This window comes from Herpailurus yagouaroundi, unplaced genomic scaffold (genome assembly GCF_014898765.1).
Source record: "Herpailurus yagouaroundi ecotype Mexico unplaced genomic scaffold, PumYag 162, whole genome shotgun sequence".
Classification (NCBI taxonomy): Eukaryota; Metazoa; Chordata; class Mammalia; order Carnivora; family Felidae; genus Herpailurus; species Herpailurus yagouaroundi.
Window position 1 is genome coordinate 62794775 of NW_024412403.1, and position 19419 is coordinate 62814193.

Consider the following 19419-nt stretch of genomic DNA (forward strand, 5'->3'; position numbering starts at 1 on the left):
CCGCTCACACTTTGTCTCTTTCTCTCTCTCAAAAATAAACATTTTTAAAATTAAAAAAAACTAAAGTATATGATATTGGATTTCTTTGCAATATACCTAGAAGTTTGTTTTTATTAAGGTATGGTGAGGCCAGTAGATCAGGAGATGCTTGCCATTGAAAAGGCAGTTTGGGGGCATCTGGGCAGCTCAGTTGGTTGAGTGTCTGACTCTTGATTTTGGCTCTAGTCATGATCCCAGAATTGTGGGATCAAGCCCCATGTTGGGCTCCACACTGAGTGTGGAGCCTGCTTAAGATTCTCTCTCTCTTCCTCTGCCCCTCTCCCCCATTTGTGCATGCTCTCTCTCTCTCAAATAAAAAAAATAAAAACATAAAAGGCAGCTTGTTCTCTTACAGTTCTCAAGAGGAAGAGGCTTGCTACCCTATGCAGGGCCACTTGGGGAAGCACCAAGTTCTGTCAAGAAACAGAAGTAAAGGTATAGCATGGCCTTTATTGTGGTTTTCATGGGAAGGAATGGGCAAGGTAGGTAATCAGGGTAAGCAGGTTTAGGATTGGTTCATTTGAATAATTTCAGCAGGCTCTGGAGCGTAGAGACTGCCTTGAGTGTGTGATACCTTGCCCTGGGGTGATTAAGGCAGGGCAATGTGTGACAGTTTGGCAAAGAAAGTAGCTGGTGGTATGGGCTCTGGATTAGTTACTTTGCATATGCAAGTTACACTAGCAAGGTGGTCTTTTGCTATCTCTAGGGATTAGCTAGCCTGGGGAGGGACAGTCTCTCCTAGGTCAGCAAGGCCCCAAGATCCTTCAAAGCATCATGAAATACAGAAAATTAAAAATATATATATGATTAATACAGAATTTGGGACTGCAGGGAAGATGCAAAAGTGAGAAGACTGTGAGTGGAGCCTAGGAGAGCTAAACTTTCTGTGAAAGGCTGGAGAAAAAAGGACCTATGTTATATATTGGTAAAGGAATGAAGGAATTGTCACCTGTGGTAACTTAGAAGCTAGAAAAATTAGATACTTAAAAAAGTTGAAAATTAAGAATGTAGCTAACTGTAGGCAGAATATTGAACATGCCAATCAGTGCTTTAAGCCATTTACGGTAAGATATAGTAAGAGAAATAGAAGCTAAAGAAAGTACTATTCAGTTTTTAAGCAGAACAGAGAGGAAATATTTCCAACTCAGACTTTTTGGGTTAGGCCTATAACTGTTTCTCATTTTCACTGTTTCAAGTTTTCATCTTTAAAACATCTTAAAGTAAGAATTTTCCTCAGGGAAAAAGATCAACTCCAAGATGCTGTCATCCTGGAGGCCTGAAGGCAAATAGAGAATCAAGGTTGTAGCAGCTGGATCACTTGTTTAGACCTCTGACAGATTTAAGGCAATGCTTCGCAGGTCCCCTCGCCTAAACAAAATCACTTCTGAGAATATTAAGGGTATTTTACCACAACACACTTATTCTGAGCTCAAATCAGGGAGAGACCTATGACATGGGATTTGTGGGTGTGGGCTTTTGCCTAACGGAATGGATTTTAAACTTGATATCTAAAAGTCCACAACATGTTTTTAAAGAGTTGTATCAGCTTGGACTCAAAGGAATAGGTCAAAATGAAAAGAGCCAAACAACTTACTATTGGCAGGAAGCCATCTGAGAGTACTACTCAGCTGTAGGCATAGCCATTATTTATAGAAAGGAAGGCCATCTCAGAAAGTGAAACCAAGAATCCAGAAGATGGGGCACCTGGGTGGCTCAGTCAGTTGAGTGTCTGGCTCTTGATTTCAGCTCTGGTCATGATCCCATGGTCATGGGATAAAGCCCTGCGTTTGGCTCTGTGCCGAGTGTGAAGGTTGCTTGGGATTCTTTCTCTCTCCCTCTGCCCCTCTCCCCGCCCTTGCACACTCATTCTCTCTCCTCTCTCACATTCTGAAAAAAAAAAAAAAAAAAAAAAAAAAAAAGAGAGATTCCAAAAGATCAAAAAGTGGAGGAGAGCTCTGGATTAAGGAATGAGTTCTGGGGATCAAAACAAACATTCACTTCCTCTAAGAACATAAGCCCCAATGGATTACAAAATTGCTATGGAGCAATAACTATAGGCCTTCTGCCTCCTCCCCCTGCTGCTGTTTTTGGAAAGGGAATATCTATTGAAGTTATCCTTTCCTGTTTTCACCATTGAATGTTGGATGTGTGGGGCAGATAACTTGTTTTAGTTCATAGCTCTCTTAACCAGAGGATCCATACCCTAGGGACCATATCTACACATGAAACTAATTTATATGATAAAATGCTGGACACCAACCTGATGCTGAAGTGGGACAGTATTGTATGAGTCTGGGAAGGAGCTGAGTATATTTTGAATGTAGGAGAGAGCATCATTGAGGGCTAGAAGGCAGACTGTGGTATTTTCTCATATTGGGGCACCCCAGTGATCCATACTTCTGGTTATTCACACCCCTATATAGCCCTGTCCCATTTTGTCTCTGGGATTGGCCATGTGACTTGTGTTGGCAGGTGAGATTTTAGCAAAGTGATGCAATCAGAGGCTTGATAAGCACTTGCAATCTCAAGTTTGATCTCTCTGTCTATTCCCCTTGAAAGCCATATTCCCTTCTGTAAAGAGCTCAGACCGAATAACGAGAAGCTATGTGGAGAGAGGACCTGGAGGACGAGAAGCCATTTTGAATGTTTCATCTCCAGTTGAACTATCAGTTAAATACAGCCAAATAGTAACTTCAGTTATACCATAGGGAATAGAAAAACTGCCCTGCTGAGTCAATCAATTCACAAAATCATGAAAAATGATAAATCATTGTTGTTTTAAGTCAAGGGATGGCAAACTACAGCCTTAAGGGCTATATTTAGCCCACCACCTGTTTGTAAACAAAGTTTTATTGAGAAACAATCATACATGTTTACATATCACCTGTGGCTGCCTTTGCACTATAGTGACAGAGACCACATGGCCCATAAAGCTGAAATGTTTACTATATAGCCTTTACAGAAAGTTTGTTGACCCCTGCTTTATGCCACTAACTTTGAACAGTGATTTATTGTGCAACAGCATATTAACGAAACAGGTATTTTATCTAATGGAACTAAAGAAAAGTGTAAGTTTGTACTAAGAATATGTGTTACAACAAAAGAGAACAGAGGAAGAGAAGTAAGGAGAAAAGAGAGGACAAAATGCCTAGAGAGCGAGATAAGACGTAGGGAAGAGATTTGATTAAAAAAAGAAGAATGAGAAGAAAAGAGGAAAGGGAATTGGAGTTTTTTGGTTGATAGCTATGAAGTTAATGTTTTTGTTTTGTAGACGGTCATTATTTATAACTAGTGAAAGCATCAGTGCTGGTTGTTAACACAGCATTCATTCCCTTAATCTGTGACTCAGAATTATGACTTTTATTAAGCATACAATATGCTCAGCTAAACTGCTAAGGAATGACTCCTGACCACCTTCAGCAAGGAATGATCATGTGTCTTAGTCCCTTCAGGGAGTTATAACAAATCCCATAAACTGGGTGGCTTATAAACAGTAAGAATTTGCTTCTCACAGTTCTGGAGGCTGGCAAGTCCCAAGATCAAGGCACTAGCAGATTCAGTGTCTGGGTGACAGCCTGTTTTTTTTTTCTGGTTCATAGAAAATGTCTTGTAGCTGTAACCCATGGCAAAAGCATGGGGAGTTTCTCAGCTTCTTTTATAAGGATGCTAATTCTGTTTATGAGGGCTTTGCCCCATGACCTAATCACATCCCCTCCTGATACCATTGCATTGGCATTCGGTTTTCTTTTTTTTTTTTTCTTTTTTTTTTTTAATTTTTTTAATGTTTATTTATTTTTGAGAGAGAGAGAGAGCATGAGCAGGGGAGGAGCAGAGAGAGAGGGAGACACAGAATCTGAAACAAGCTCCAGGCTCTGAGCTGTCAGCACAGAGCTTGACACAGGGCTGGAACTCACAAACCGTGAGATCATGACCTGAGCCGAAGCCAGACGCTCAACTGGCTGAGCCACCCAGGCGCCCCGGCATTAGGTTTTCAATGCACAGTAGTCCCCGCTTATCCCAGAAGGGTATGTCCCAAGACCCCCAGTGGATACCTGAAACTGTGATAGTTCCGAACCTCATATATACAGCTGTTCCCCCACTAAAAATGGTTGAACTTGCAATTTTTCACCTTTGCGATGCAAAAGCAATACACATTCAACAGAACCTGTACTTCAAATTTTGAATTTTGATCTTTTCCGAGACTAGCAATATGTGGTATGATGCTCTGTTGTGACACTGGGCCGTGGCAGCAAGCTGCAGCTCCCAGTCAGCCAGGCAATCACAAGGGTGAACAACCAGTATATGCTCACCATTCTGTACTCATACAACCATTCTGTTTTTCACTTCCAGTACAGTATTCAAAACATTGCACAAGAAATTCAGCTCTTTATGGGGAAACAGGTTTGTGTGAGATGATTTGCCCAACTGTAAGCTAATGGAAGTGTTCTGAGCACATTGAAGGTAGGCTAGACTAAGCTATGTTGTCTAGCTTAGGTGTATTGCATGCATTGTCAACTTATGATATTTTCCACTTACAATGGATTTATTGGGATGTTACCTCATCATAAGTCAAGGAAAATCTGTACTATGCTTTTCCTATATATATATACCTATGGTAAAGTTTAATTTATAAATTAGACACAGTAAGAAATTAACAACTAATAATAATAAAATACAACAATTAAAACAATATACGGTAGGGGTGACTGGGTGGCTCAGTTGTTTGAGCATCCGACTCTTGATTTCCTCTCAGGTCATGATCCCAGAGTTGTGGGATCAAGCCCTGCATTGGGCTCCACGTTGAACATGGAGCCTGCTTGAGTTTCCCTGTCTCTCTCCCTCTGCCCCTCTCCCCCACTCACACACTTTCTCTCTCGCTCTAAAAACAAAACAAAATAATAAAAACAATGTACTGTAATAAAAGCTATATGAATGTGCTCTCTCTTTCTCTTTCAGTATCTTATTGTACTGTATTTCCCTTCTTCTTGTGATGATGTGACATGATAAGATGTCTACATGCTCAGATGAAGTGAGGTGAATGATGTAAGCCTTGTGACATAGGGTTAGACTATTGACCTTCCGACAGTATGTCAGAAGTACAATCATCTGCTTCCCAACCATGGTTGACCACAGGTAACTGAGACCACCCAAAGAGAAACCATGAACTGGGGACTACTGAACTAGGGACTACTGTATGAATTCTGAGGTGGCACAAATCAATACCATCATGTGACTCAGTTCTCGCCAATGAGATATAAACAGAAATCACCTGGTATGAACTTTATGGGAAGCCTTTTAAAAGGACCGACTATTGGCTTTTTGCTTCATCTCTCCCTTTGTTTTTCTTACTTCACTCATTCTGCCTGGAACATAGATGTGATTTATGTAATTATAATTATCATCTTGTAACCACAAAGATGGAAGCCCTAAGCCAAGGTTGATAAAGCAGGAAGATAGAATGCTCCTTGGTCCTAAAGAGCACCTCTGAACGGCCAAATTGTCCCTGAACTACCTACCTCTTATATCTTTTGTTATATGAGAAAAATGAATTGCTTCCCTGTTTATGCCATTATTTTCCAGTTTACTTTTACTTATAGCACCAATAAATCATCACTAATACAGATCGTGTTCCTACCTTTTCTTAGGAATTACAGCCCCATCTTCAAAAAGTTGGCAGATCAATGAGTAAAGAGTCCAGCTACAACATGAGAGCTGTTCTCTTCTTCTCTGGAACTATCATTTAGTGTTGATCAAGCAGCCCTACTTTTATCATTTGGTAAATGGATTCTTCTATTTTGGCTCATTGGAAATGAGAAGTAGGAATTAAACTTAATTACTGGCAAGATTTTGTTAGACTATTTAAACTAATGTATCATAAGTTTCCCTTAAACTGCACATTCCTTTTCACCCACTAATAAAGTTGATAGATTTTCTAGGTTTTAGTATGGAAAGATGTACAAAACCGTTCAAACAAAACCCTTGTGCCTACTTTTCTGTTTTTTGTTTTTAACTTATGAATTGACTGATTGAGCTCTGCAATAACCTTCAAACTAATCTTCCTCTCTTGGAGGGTTTTTCCTGACACCAATCAATTCTCCAATTTTCTGGCACCAACTTGGTCACAATTCAACTCAATGAGGACATTCATTATCATGAGATAGCTGTCCCAGACTCCACAGGTTAAGGGCTCAGTTCCACAAGATTGCCCCCACAGCACACACCAGTCCTGGACCACTAGCACCTCTGACTGACCAGAGGGATCAGTCCCACACCTCCTTCTCTGACTTCAATAATTTGTTAGAATAGCTCACAGAACTCAGGAAAACACTTTACATATGCTTACCAATTTATTGCAAAGGACAAACCTCGGAACAGCCAAATGGAAGAGATGCATAAAGCAAGGTTTAGGAAGCAGGGCAAAGAGCTTCCCTCCGTGCAAGTGGATGTGTTCACCAATCCAGAAGCTCTCTGAACTGTATTGTTCAAGAGTTTTTATAATCCAGCACACCTGGGTGGCTCAATCAGTTAAGCGTCCAGCTTCGTCCCAGGTCATGATCTCACAGTTTTGTGAGTTCCAGCCCTGCATAGCATCGCATAGGGCTTTCTGCGATCAATGTAGAGCCCGCTTCAGGTCCTCTTTCCCCTTCTCTCTCTCTGCTCACGTGCTCTCGCTCTCTCTCTTTCAAGAATAAAAAATTTAAAAAAAAAGTTTTTATAATCCAATCTCTAGCCTCACCTCCTTTCCCCAAATCTGGGAAATGGAGGGAGGAGCTGGGAATTCCAATACTCTATAATCAGTTTAGTCATTCTGGTGACCAGCAACCCCATCCTGAGGCTATATAAGGGCCCCACCCAAAGCCACCTCATTAGCATTAACTCAAAGGTGATCAAAGTGAGCTTCTTAGGACTACCCAAAAAAACCCTCCTATCACTCAGGAAATGCCAACGGTTTTTGGAGCTCTGTGACAAAAACTGGTGACAAAGGCCAAATATATTTCCAATTATAAGACATCCCCATTTCTTTTTCTTCCTCTAGCTTACCTTAACAGTGACATGTACACAAATTCCACATTTTCCCAAGCAGTTAGTGAGATGAGTATGAACTTCATGAAATCTTTAACTCTTACACCTGTTAGAGCAAGCAATAATAGCCAATTTTTAAATTCCTCAGGTCATCCTTGAGTACTAGTTATTAGTGTATCTGCCCTGCCTGAGATTTCTGCCACAAGCTCTCTAAAGTCCAGGGTTTTCCAAGACAAATGGAAAACATTTTGTATGGAGGAAAGTGTAAAGGCTCTTAACCTGGGTCAGTCTACTCAGACAGATGGGTTCCCTGAAAGACGGATCATGTATTTATAAAGAATAAAATTTTACTCCTCTTCAGCTTGTCAAACCTTTCCCGGTCTTTGACATCTCTGAATAGTCCCGTTCAACATGGAAAAAAGGGGTATTTCTGTCTGAGATGGAGATAAATAGCTCTTTAGATTGTAGAGATGATTGGGTTCGTATAGACTATGGATAAGAAGAAATCTATACATGCAACAAAGATTTGAGTTGGCTATACTAACTGAAGTTCTACTAGATAGAAGGAACTATGAGAATAAAAGTCTGAGACTTTGAGAACGAAAGTCCTCCAGGGACTGTGGAATTTATTAAAGCTACTTCAGGCAGGCTGCCCAGACCATGGTTGGTTTCTGTCTGAAGTGCTTTCTTAGTCCCATTTCCAGAGCCCAACCATACGCCTGACTGCCTTGCCTGGAAATTTGTTTCTCTGACTTCAAGTACCCCAAATAGCAGCTGCCTACCCTGACCCCTATCACACCCTCACCTGCCCACCATTAATCCTTATAATCAGTTCCCCTGCTCCAATTGGTTAGACCTGACCTCACCTGACCTCAACTACCATCTGTTCCTATTGCAGGGCCTGAGGCACATACGCACTGTATCTGTAATCCAGTCATTGCAGTGAGTCGCCCATCACTATCTTTTAACTATGGTAACTGCCTCCCCCCACCCAAAATGCATCCATATGCATGCACTTGCGCATGCATGCACACAACATACACACCTGAAAACACAGGGAGCTCGACACTCAGACTAATTATCAGATGAGTACAAAGCAAATCTTAGAAAATAGAGATGATTCTGATCCTTTTCACCTTTTTACATAAAGCTATATTTTTACCAAAAACCTTTCTTCTTTAGTCAAAATTTTTTTCAGGAAATAAAGGTTTTGCAAAATTATTTTCTGTGCCTGCATGGACCAAAACATTTAGTCAGTTCTAATAATTTCATTAAAATAGAGAAATCAGTAAAGAAGTTAGTCTGCTTTTCTCCCTCGAATGCACACACACACACAACAGCTATTAGATTACCAAATATTTAGCTTCTGTTTGATGAAGTATTGTGTAGACCAGCCTAGAAAAGCTAAGGAGAAAGCAATGGTAAAACTTAGCAGAATCTGACCACTATAGAAAGCTAGGAGAATTAAAGCTGGACATAGAGTTAAGTATAATTCCAGAGGGAAAAAGTAGATCAATCCATTTGCAAGATATGAACATAATATATCTAGAATAGGTGATTTAAGTATTTGGATATGGATTATAGCTAATCTAAAAATACATAGGCACGGGGCACCTGGGTGGAGCAGTCGGTTAAGCGTCCGACTTCAGCCAGGTCACGATCTCGCGGTCCGTGAGTTCGAGCCCCGCGTCGGGCTCTGGGCTGACGGCTCAGAGGCTGGAGCCTGTTTCCGATTCTGTGTCTCCCTCTCTCTCTGCCCCTCCCCCGTTCATGCTCTGTCTCTCTCTGTCCCAAAAATAAATAAACGTTGAAAAAAAAAATTAAAAAAAAATAATAAAAATAATAAAAAAAATAAAAATACATAGGCAGATATTTGCGTAAACAAATATAGATCCAGGCTAATGTTTAAAAAACATATGTATCTATAATATTTCTACTTATATGTTCTATTTGAATTAATGCTATCAAAGAGAAGTAAGGCAAATTAGAAAGCTCATGTATAAATGTAGCAGCAAAGCATGGAACACACACAAAAATAAATTTTCTAATGAGGCATAATAAATAGGTAGGGAGAGAAAATGAATGACTTTAAAAATGAAGTACCGATTGCTTTAAAAATCTGTCACAAACAAGACAAATTGAAGAAAGTAAAGTAGACGGAAACTAATGGCAAAGAGCAAGCTAGAGATAAACACTTGGGGGAGTTGAGTATTGTGAAGTAATCAGAATGAAGGAAATGCATCTGGACCACAAAAGGCATAAAAACTAGGAGCCAGCATATGCTTGGCAATCTTGTCTGTGTAGCTTTACTAAACTGACCAAAACACTGCCAATTTGTTTTGTTTTGTTTTCTGCCATCATAATGGATAGTTACTGAGCAATTGATTGTATCATTGTGCAGTTGGTTGGCTTTGGTCATTAAGACAGATGAAATGATTGGACCAAGTGTTTCATGGTCTGGTGGTCTTGGTCACCTTAATGACCCAGTTGTATTGATTGCAGAATCCTGACCACCATGCATTCTCTCCATCTTATGGATATATTTTTTATAAAACATATACTGTCCTTATAGCTGTTTCCGTGCTGTCTCTATTTTTTAAAAGTCTGAGAGAACGAAGGTGCTGCTAAAGAAGACCTAAAATTAACACAGACCAACACCGTAACTATATTAAGACATACAAATCTGTAAACACACTGCAGATAATGAATTCATGAACACCACCTACTACTGAGATGCTTTTTTAAAAAGCTGCAAGATAAACTTTTCCTATGGAATTATTAAATTGAGTTTTGTGGATCCTGACATGCCTTCTTCCATCCCCCGCCCCAATATAATTTTAGGTCAAACATTAAGTGTAGATTGGATCCTAGCAACTTCAGGGTGTGGCATTCTAGTCTCCTGACAGCGTTTACTAGCACTGCAAACCTACAGTTTTGGTCCTATCTCTGATCCTGAGCCAGTGCTAACTGAGCCTGGTGAGACTTTAAATTAAATTCTGACCCTAGACCTGAGGTCTGAAAATTCAGCTGTGGCTGTTGGGTTTTCTCCATGCCTTACAAGCATCTTTTACTGGCCCTCAGATCCAAGTGCTTCAGTTCTGGGTGAGTGAGCCACGGATGCTCGAGTGGCCCATGTCATAGTACTACCCCTGAAATTGGCCCTGGCCATGTTATCTTACTTCTGCCTAACTTCCTCCTCCTTGGTTTGCAACCAGTCATCCAGAGACTGTCATCCCCTCCCTGTGACCAGAGCCACACTCTGAACTGTAGTACATCTGGCTAGGGCCTGGACCCCACCTGGCACCTGTCAGCTCTCCACTCCGGGAACTGGAGCCTTGCCCAAACACAGCCTTCTGGCAGGGATTCTGCAACATATGGACACAACTCCCAGAATCATGACTGCCACCTGCCTAGCTCCCAAGGGCTCACCCACTGCTGTGCCCTGTCCTACCAGATTGGACTTTGTGCCCAAGATCACTTAAACCATTCCTCAGCTTGCTCCATGATTTTCAGTTGGGCTCTGTCCTTCCCCTTTCTGGGACCAATACTATAGCCCATTTCCTTGGCTCCTGTTCCACTGGCCTAGTGTTTCTGGTATCTCAAATGTTTCTCATGCAAAAACCACTCACATCTCAACCTAGTGGAGAAAACATCAAACTGGAGACCAGGAAACCAGGGTTTTTAGCATTGTCTCAAAACGCTAACTAGTCATTTTGACTTTCTCTGTCTCAGTTATCTAACTGATAAAATGAAAAAGGCTAGAAGCTTCTTTCAGTTGTGTTTTGTTGTTGTTGTTGTTGTTGTTGTTGTTTAAGTAGACTCCATGCCAAGCATGGAGCCCAACATGGGGCTTGAACTCATGACCCTGAGATCAAGACCTGAGCTGAGATCAAGAGTTGGACACTTAACCGACTGAGCCATCCAAGCACCCCAGTTCCGACTTTCTTTAACTCTATGAAAAGGCTTCAGATTTGGTTTAGAGATGTGAGAAAATTCTAAAATGAGTATGTATATAGTTGATAAGAAATGTTTTCATTAGGATAATTCAAAATTTAATATTGTACATTCTGAATTGGTTCTGTTTAGTGTTATATTCATGATTTAGAAAAGGAATTAAGAAGAATGCTAGCAAGATTGAGAAATTATATTAAATTGTGAGTTAGTTATCAGCACTGGTAAAGGCAAAATAATATAAATGGGTCTAAAGAGGTTAGAAAGTTGAGTAGAAAAATGAGATTTTTTTGCCTTCAAAAATGTCAATGATCAGGGAGAAGTCAGGGGAGAAAAATTATTCAAAACAGATGCTGTGTAGGTGGGAAAGGCAGCAGAAGCATTCTTCAAACTATCCAGAGACAAGTTCAGTACAATTTTTGAATTAAGAAAACAATGGAGTAATATAAGATAAAAATATAAGATAAAAGCCAATACAGACTGGGAAACAGAACAGCGACCAGTCACATCTGATCTTATCCCCCAAGGCAGAGTTGGTTTTCAATCCCATTCTCCCTTACTTTTTTTTTTTTTTTTTTTTCCCATAGTGGAAGCTAAAAGAAAGTAAAATAGGTAGTTACATTTCCAATCTCCCTGAGGTCGGGGTATGATCATTCAACTCAGATCTGTCCAACACAACATAGGGCAAATCTGCCTGAAAGTTTCTGGGAAAGCTGTTACTTTGTTATAAAATGTAGACTTTGTTATAAATATTGGTGTGGCTTCCTCCATTTTCCCCGTCTGAAAAGCATTGGTAAAACCCAGAGCTGCCCCAGCTGTTTTACCTCAGAGGCAACACACATGGGATTGAAAACAAACAAACAGACAAACAAAATAGTTCAGGATAGAAGAGCATAGAAAAGAGAACCTGAGAACCTAATGATTCCATCCATGAGATAAGTGAATGCAATTACCTACCATCATATTTCTTGGTATAGAACACAGAAATGATATTTTTAAGCCCTCTGTAATTGAGTTTAGTTAGTTACTTATAGCTCTAAGTTATTCCAGATACACCTATTTTGTCTCTAGTTTTGTATCAGCACACATAAGATTTTACCCAACAGTGAGGACCTTTATGTAAAATGGCAGAGTTGTATCTGTACTGTTTCTGGAGCAGGAGTGTTGAACTTGGAAAATTTTTATTTGTTTTCAAAAATTAAAATGAGGAGGAAAAAATGATCCCAAAAGCTAAGGGATTTAATATTGGCACATTTATCTAGAGTTGAATATTGAAATTCTGGTTTGAGAAGAAAAATGAAAAAGTACTGGTCCCAAAGATCCCCAAGAATAAATCATGCTAGTTTCCATACACCTTTCTTTGATTTGGGTATAAAATAGAAAGTAAGGGAAAGTTACTCATTCAGTGAAAATATATTGAGTTACCTAAGATGTGCTGGGCCGTGTGCTAAGAACTGGAGATGCAAAGATAAATATAATTCAATTTCTTCCTTTAAGAATTGTGTTAGTTTCATAACTTCCATGTAACAATGGACATAGCCAAGTAAGTAGATACTATCAATAATGTGTGCCAAGTGCCTGACAGGAGAGGGTACAGGAGAGAATACTAACACGCGAAATAGTGGCATGAGGAATGTGGTCATGATTCGTGGAAGAGAGATTATTTTAGCTGTTATTTGGAAGAATGAGAATTTCATCACTAAACACGGGCACAGTTATTCTGTGAGTCAAAGTCAGTGTGTGAAAAGACAGAGATAATTAAGGCATAGACCTCTTTGGAGAATGCAATGAATTTGGTGTTCAGGGATGTCATTGGAGAGGTAGATAGGCAGACTGCCTGGGGGTGAGGCATTTGGACTTTTTCCTGCAGTTAACTGGTAGTTAAAGAAGGATATTACAAACAGGAGGTCCATGATCTGGTATGGTTGTTTTAGAATGATGACTGGCCGTGGGTACAGGATAGATTAAGGAAGTGAGAGATTTCAGGCAGGGAAGTAATTCAAAACCTATCACAAAACATCAGACAAGAAATGAGAACTTAAAGAATTGATACGTAAAGGGTTTCCTGATCTACTGGCTGACTGTAGGTGACGAAGAAGAGAGCGCATTGTTGGCCTGTGCAAGTGAGTGAGTGGCAGTCCTATAAACCAGAATAGAGATTCCAGGAGGAGGTGCATATTTTGGTGAGAGGACGCGGGAGGAAGATAAGATGTTCATTTTGGGAGAGTGAATCATGCATATGGAGATCTGTATTTGAAGCAGAATTCCAACAAGGTCTGGGCTGAAAATACAGAATTGGGAGTCACACAGAAAGAGGTGGTGGTGGTGGAGGAAGCTGTGGGCAGTGCTGAGAAGGCCCAGGCAAGTGGTGATTGAGGAAGAGAAATCTGACAAGAAGAAAGAGGAGGCATCCAGAGCTGGAGGAGGAAAATTAGGAGAATGAGTGTCATTGAAACAAAGATAAAAGGGAATTAAAGAATAAAGCAAACAAACACAAGGAGTGGTTAGTTTTGAAGCTGCAGAGAAGCCTTGTAAGGTAAGGAATGAAAAGGTGTGTGTGTGTGTGTGTGTGTGTGTGTGTGTGTGTGTGTGTAAGAGAGACAGAGCGAGTGATGGCCAGTATGAGGTTCTTGGGGACCTAACTGGAGCCAATGGACTGGTGACTACAAAGGCAAATGACCAATAACTGACAATTGAGAAGGAGGTGAAGAAGTAAAGATGATGGGCAGAATAGGATGCAGGGCCAGGTTTGAAGGAGAATATTTTATCTGTGAAGACATGGGAGAAGCTAGAGTCTTTTAAAAGATGAGGCTTAGAGATTCAGTTGAGAGGAAGCGCGTGATGCTATAAGAGAGGGACTAGGAGAGCCAAGATCTTGAGGAATTATGAGAAGACACTGTTCCAGATATAAGGGGAAACTTCCACCTCCACTTTGCCAGGTTCAGTCAGATTAAGTCTGAAGATGGCAAAGCAGCAAACGAGTGAAGTCTCACCCGAATGCATTCACTTCCTAAGTGGTACAAGATCCTGGTATTGGTCATGCTGAGAATAGAGGCGGGGGATGGAAGAGTAAGCCCAAGAAAAGTGAGCAAACTGGAATGTGTAATATTTCAAATGGGAAACAAAAGCAGAGTAGATAAACAAAGGTTTTTCCGGCACTGTGTATATGCTATGTTTATGTACTGGTGGGATGGAGGTGGAAGAAGAGGCAGATTGAAAAGACAAAAGAGAGGAGGCATAATTGATGAATCGTGGAGAAAGTGATCAGCTTTGCATTGGGGGAGGGTAAACTTTTTCTCTGACATGAGACAGAAGAAAGTGAGGGTTTCTGGACTTCAGTCATGCACTTTGTAAATAACCTCGTGAGTCTTACAAACAAGGTGGAGAGATTTGGACTGGATGCAAAGGCTATTATTAAGTAGACAAATATCTTATTGAATCGATGTTGATTAATGGTTTGATGCCTGTGTGGAGAGAGAATTCTATTTGCATGGCCAAGGATTCTGTCCTTGGCCCTGTCCTGGCAAGCATTTTTTTTTTTTTTTTTAATTCAGCACCTTGGATAAAATACATAAGACTTGCTCATCAAATATGTGGATGACATGAAGCCAGAGGGATAAAGATGACAGACATATGGGATGACAGAATTAGGATCTAAAGAGTTATTGACAGGGTAAAATAATTGGTTGAATCTAACAAGGCACAAATAAGTAAGAATACGTATACAATATTTTACCCAGATGAAAAAAGAAAAGTCAACAATGGAACTAGACAATTTGAGGAAGGTGTAGAAGGAACTTAGTTTAGCAGGGTCACACATAAATAAATGTCACAAAATTTTAGTTGGAGTAAATAAGTGGTATGATATATGGCTGGATGAACTTTTGCAAACTAATTATTGTATTTTCAGGAATTTTGCAAATCAGTTTTTAAACACAGCCATTACTAAACATTAAACTGTATAAACTTAAATAAATTATATTAAAAACAAAGGTAATGAATACTGAAAACATATCTCTTCCTTTTTTTTTTTTACTATTATCTATACTCTTCACATTATTTTTTTTTTTAATTTTTTTTTCAACATTTTTTATTTATTTTTGGGACAGAGAGAGACAGAGCATGAACGGGGGAGGGGCAGAGAGAGAGGGAGACACAGAATCTGAAACAGGCTCCAGGCTCCGAGCCATCAGCCCAGAGCCCGACGCGGGGCTCGAACTCACGGACCGCGAGATCGTGACCTGGCTGAAGTCGGACGCTTAACCGACTGCGCCACCCAGGCGCCCCACTCTTCACATTATTTATTTCTATTGTATCTCTTGGGTGGAAATACTATATAATGCTGTTTTGCTGTTCATCTCTTCCCAGCTCTGCATTGAGTGATGCCACATTTGTAGCTTGTAATAGGACATGGTAGGAATATTTACACCATGGAAAGTGGCAAAGGCTACAAATCATGTCTCCCTTACCCTTCGCCCCTTGAGAGCAGTTGTTAAACATTTACCAGCACACCATGGAATAAGTTCACAATTTAATGGTGTGGTGGGACACACACAGAGATCTTTTACACTTCCATGATGTACTGATTGATATTTAACATCTAGAATTATGGCACTGACTTATTTCTTTCTCACTTCAAGTGTAATTAGTAGGTAGGGATGCTACATTTTAAGAATATGGATAAATTGTATGTGGAAAGGAGACAGGAGAGTAACCAGAACAGAAGGACTCAAAACATTGTTAAATGAAAAATAGCTCAAGAGATACTTGGTACCCAAAAGACAGGGAGTATGGGCAAGTTGTAGTTAAGCCCTTGCTGAAATAGTATGTGAAAGAGATATTATCCTTAGTGGCCCAAGGGAATTCAAACAAGATTAACAGGTGGACCTTATAGCGAGACAAATATCAGTATCTATAGGAAAGAATGTCCAAAACATTGTCAAAAGTTAAAAAATGAAAAGGTTAAAAAATTTTTTTTTTCCTAATGTTTATTCATTTTTGAGAGAGAGAGAGAGAGAGCACAAGACGGGGAGGGACAGAGACAGAGAAGGAAACACAGAATCTGAAACAGGCAAACCGTCAGCACAGAGCCAGATGCAGGTCTCCAACTCGGGAATGGTGAGATCATGACCTGAGCCAAAGTCAGATGCCCAACTGACTGAGCCACCCAGGCGCCCCCCAAAATGAAAAGGTTTAGAAGTAACATGTTTTCCTTCAAGCACAGGATGTTTTAACATTTGGTAACATCAAATGGCGACCTGGGCCAGATGACCTCATAGGTATCATCCAAACCTTCTGGAATCTTTGAAGTTCAGGATCATACAGTGCAAATAACTGGAGGCATGCACAGCCCAATTTCTATGAAGCTGACTATTTGAAGATTTGTTAAGAGAGGGCCCATATCCTCATTATTCTTCAGGCCATTAAACACATCCACTCTGATGAAGGGCCCCAGAAGACGACAATATGCTAACATGAGGGGAAAAGACTCCTAATATATCAGACACTAGGAATGAGGATGATAAAACCTTAATGAGAGACTCCATCTTAAAAAAAAAAAAAAAAAGTAAGCAAAACTTTGGGGTCATTAGTTAGTGGCAGAGAGATAGATGAGATGACATTTTTGAGCTCCAATTTCAGGAATTAAAAACGCTCAATGCTGTACAGTCTAAATAAATGTATTAAAATATACATAAAATAATATGAATATAATATCATATTCTTGTGGTAAATCTCCTTCTGTGGGTTAAAGAGGCTATGGTGTGAACTGAAGTACAGTGCAGTTGTAGATGGTGTGCTATTTGGCCTGGAAAATTCAGAGAGGTGTATTTCAAACAACAAAGAATCTTTGAGAAATGAATGGTGGAATTTTTTTTTGTTGAATTTTAGAGAAGTTGAGGGCTTTGAGATGAAGGGAAGAATTGAGACTTGGAAATAGAAAACCAAATAATCAGCAGAAGAATTTTCGAGGATCTAACAGGTACTATAAGGGATTTGAAGGAATAGCAGATGAAGATTGTTGGAAATATATATCCCAGAGTTTTAAGGAGAGAGAATGGGGAAGTCTGTTCAAGAAAATTCTGTGGACAGAGTACATTAGCCGCTCAATGTTTTGGATGGCTTCACTGTGAAGAATTTTAATGTAAAGACGAGTAGACTTGGATTTCAGATGGAAAAGGATCAAAGTTGTTTAAGCAAAAAAGCTCAGTTCTAGACTTGACAGAATCATGGTGGAGTGGGGAGAAGGAATAAAGAGAAAAATAAACCAAGGGATTGTATTACAGGATGAGCTGTTTGAATGAAGGTTGAAATTAATAATGTTTAAGTGAAATCTATCAATGCTTGAAGCCAAAATGAGCAAATTAAATAATATAAAGCTATATATCTGAAGTTTCTCTTACTGTCCAACTATACATTGGATAGTATACCACACCTCCTAAAATTCTGTAGTCTATCGGAAATAGTAAAAGAGGTATCACAAGACATGGGAGAAAATACAAGGTGGTGAGTTTAGCTATATAGTCTTTGGAGAAGGACACTTCTCTGATTCCCCACATAGTGGGAGATTAACATTTAATGGAACACATATGGGGAGTCTCCTATCTGGACCCTGCCAGGAAGGCTGCATTTTGTTATTTCTCCAGAAGGAAGTTTAGAGTGGGACAAACTCAGGATGTGAGCGGAGATGGTGAAAAACAGCCATGTCTGTGTAGAACAAAATAACAATTGCAGATTAAAACAACTGGGGATTGGTATACCTGGGTGGCTCAGTTAAGCATCTGACTCTTGATTTTGGCTCAGGTAATGATCTCATGATTTGTGAGATTGAGCCCCACATTAGGGCTTTGCACTGACAGCAGGGAGTTTGCTCGGGATCCTTTCTCTCTGCCCCGTCCCCACTTGCATGCTTGCTCTCACTCTCAAAATAAATGCATAAACTTAAAAAAATAAAAGAAAATAAAACAACTGGGGAATCCTTAAAGTTAATGTTTAAAATTTAGTTCGAATATTTTTTGAATATTTCCTCCCTCTCTTTTTTTCCCTTCTTGCCCTTTTCCCCCCTTTCTTCTCTCCCTTTTTCCCTCCTTCATATTCTTATTTAACAACTATTTATTGAAGACGTAATGGCTCTGTATCAATACTAGAAATGAGAAGCAAATTTACAAAGAAGCTAATTCAGCTTAAGCTTTAGGGGACCTCACTTACATGGGCCATGAGCCATAAGTTTGTACATTTGTATAAAATAAGAAATAGTAAGATATTTTAATAAGAATCCATTAGACTTGTGTCTCTTTCCACTCAAGTTTCCCCTTTGCAACATATCCCCTCAATCAGGTTGTGTTGAGTGGCAGTTCTGGGAACCAGGTAAGATGTGGTTGTATTGGTGTTACATTTAGATTGGGTTTAGGGGCGCCTGGGTGGCGCAGTCGGTTAAGCGTCTAACTTCAGCCAGGTCACGATCTCGCGGTCCGGGAGTTCGAGCCCCGCGTCGGGCTCTGGGCTGATGGCTCAGAGCCTGGAGCCTGTTTCCGATTCTGTGTCTCCCTCTCTCTCTGCCCCTCCCCCGTTCATGCTCTGTCTCTCTCTGTCCCAAAAATAAATAAACGTTGGAAAAAAAAAAAAATCTTAACTAGATTGGGTTTAATGGGATATATTTAGGTTTCTTCTTGGAGCTTTTATGGACAGGTAAGTTATTGCTAGCCATTTATGGCTGCAAGGAATACAGTGAGCCAGCAGCTCACTGGGCATGGTAACCTGAAGTACCAAGCCAGAGGTTGAATTCAAATATAAACATCACTTGGCCTATATCACATCGCTCCTGAGTCATGTGGTAAAGATGTGAAACAAGATTTGAAATGCATGAACCAAAAGCTCGTCTGTGGGAAAGTTTTCCAATCGTCAGCTCTATAAAATTTTAGGTGAGAGATTCAGTTTTCACCAAAGCCTAACCAAAACCAAATTTATTCCTTACAGGAATAAATTTGATAATGCCACATAGTTAATAATTCACAATTTATAAATGTATCATGCTATTTTTTCTCTGAAATTTCTCAGAATTCCTGTGTTTTGCATTATTGTTTGCACCCTTTACCGAAAGTACCTCTGTATGTGGTCTCATGTTTTAAGCACCCCCAACTGCCAAGAATAAAAACAAATCCAATCAACTGTGTGAGAGGAAGGACTAGATTATCTTTCCATTCTCTTTTAGAAGATTACATTACAAAGTCATTGTTATATAAAGAGATGATCAAAGAACAGGTATCCAAAAACATAGAAATTGCATAGATGTGTCAGGCAGAGATGTGTGGTTTCTTTTTTCAAATAAATAAATATCCACTTTCATACTTAACTTGTATTCTTTTTCTTAAAGAAATCTCCCCTAAATCATATAAGCTTTAGGTCCCA

At 39.8% G+C, this 19419-nt stretch overlaps 1 protein-coding gene across 1 annotated transcript in view; it reads left to right on the forward strand.

Moving 5' to 3' along the window:
• GAP43 (growth associated protein 43) overlaps window positions 1-19419 on the forward strand; it is a 128020-nt gene that overhangs the window by 436 nt on the left and 108165 nt on the right. The gene's annotated exons all lie outside the window — the stretch shown is intronic.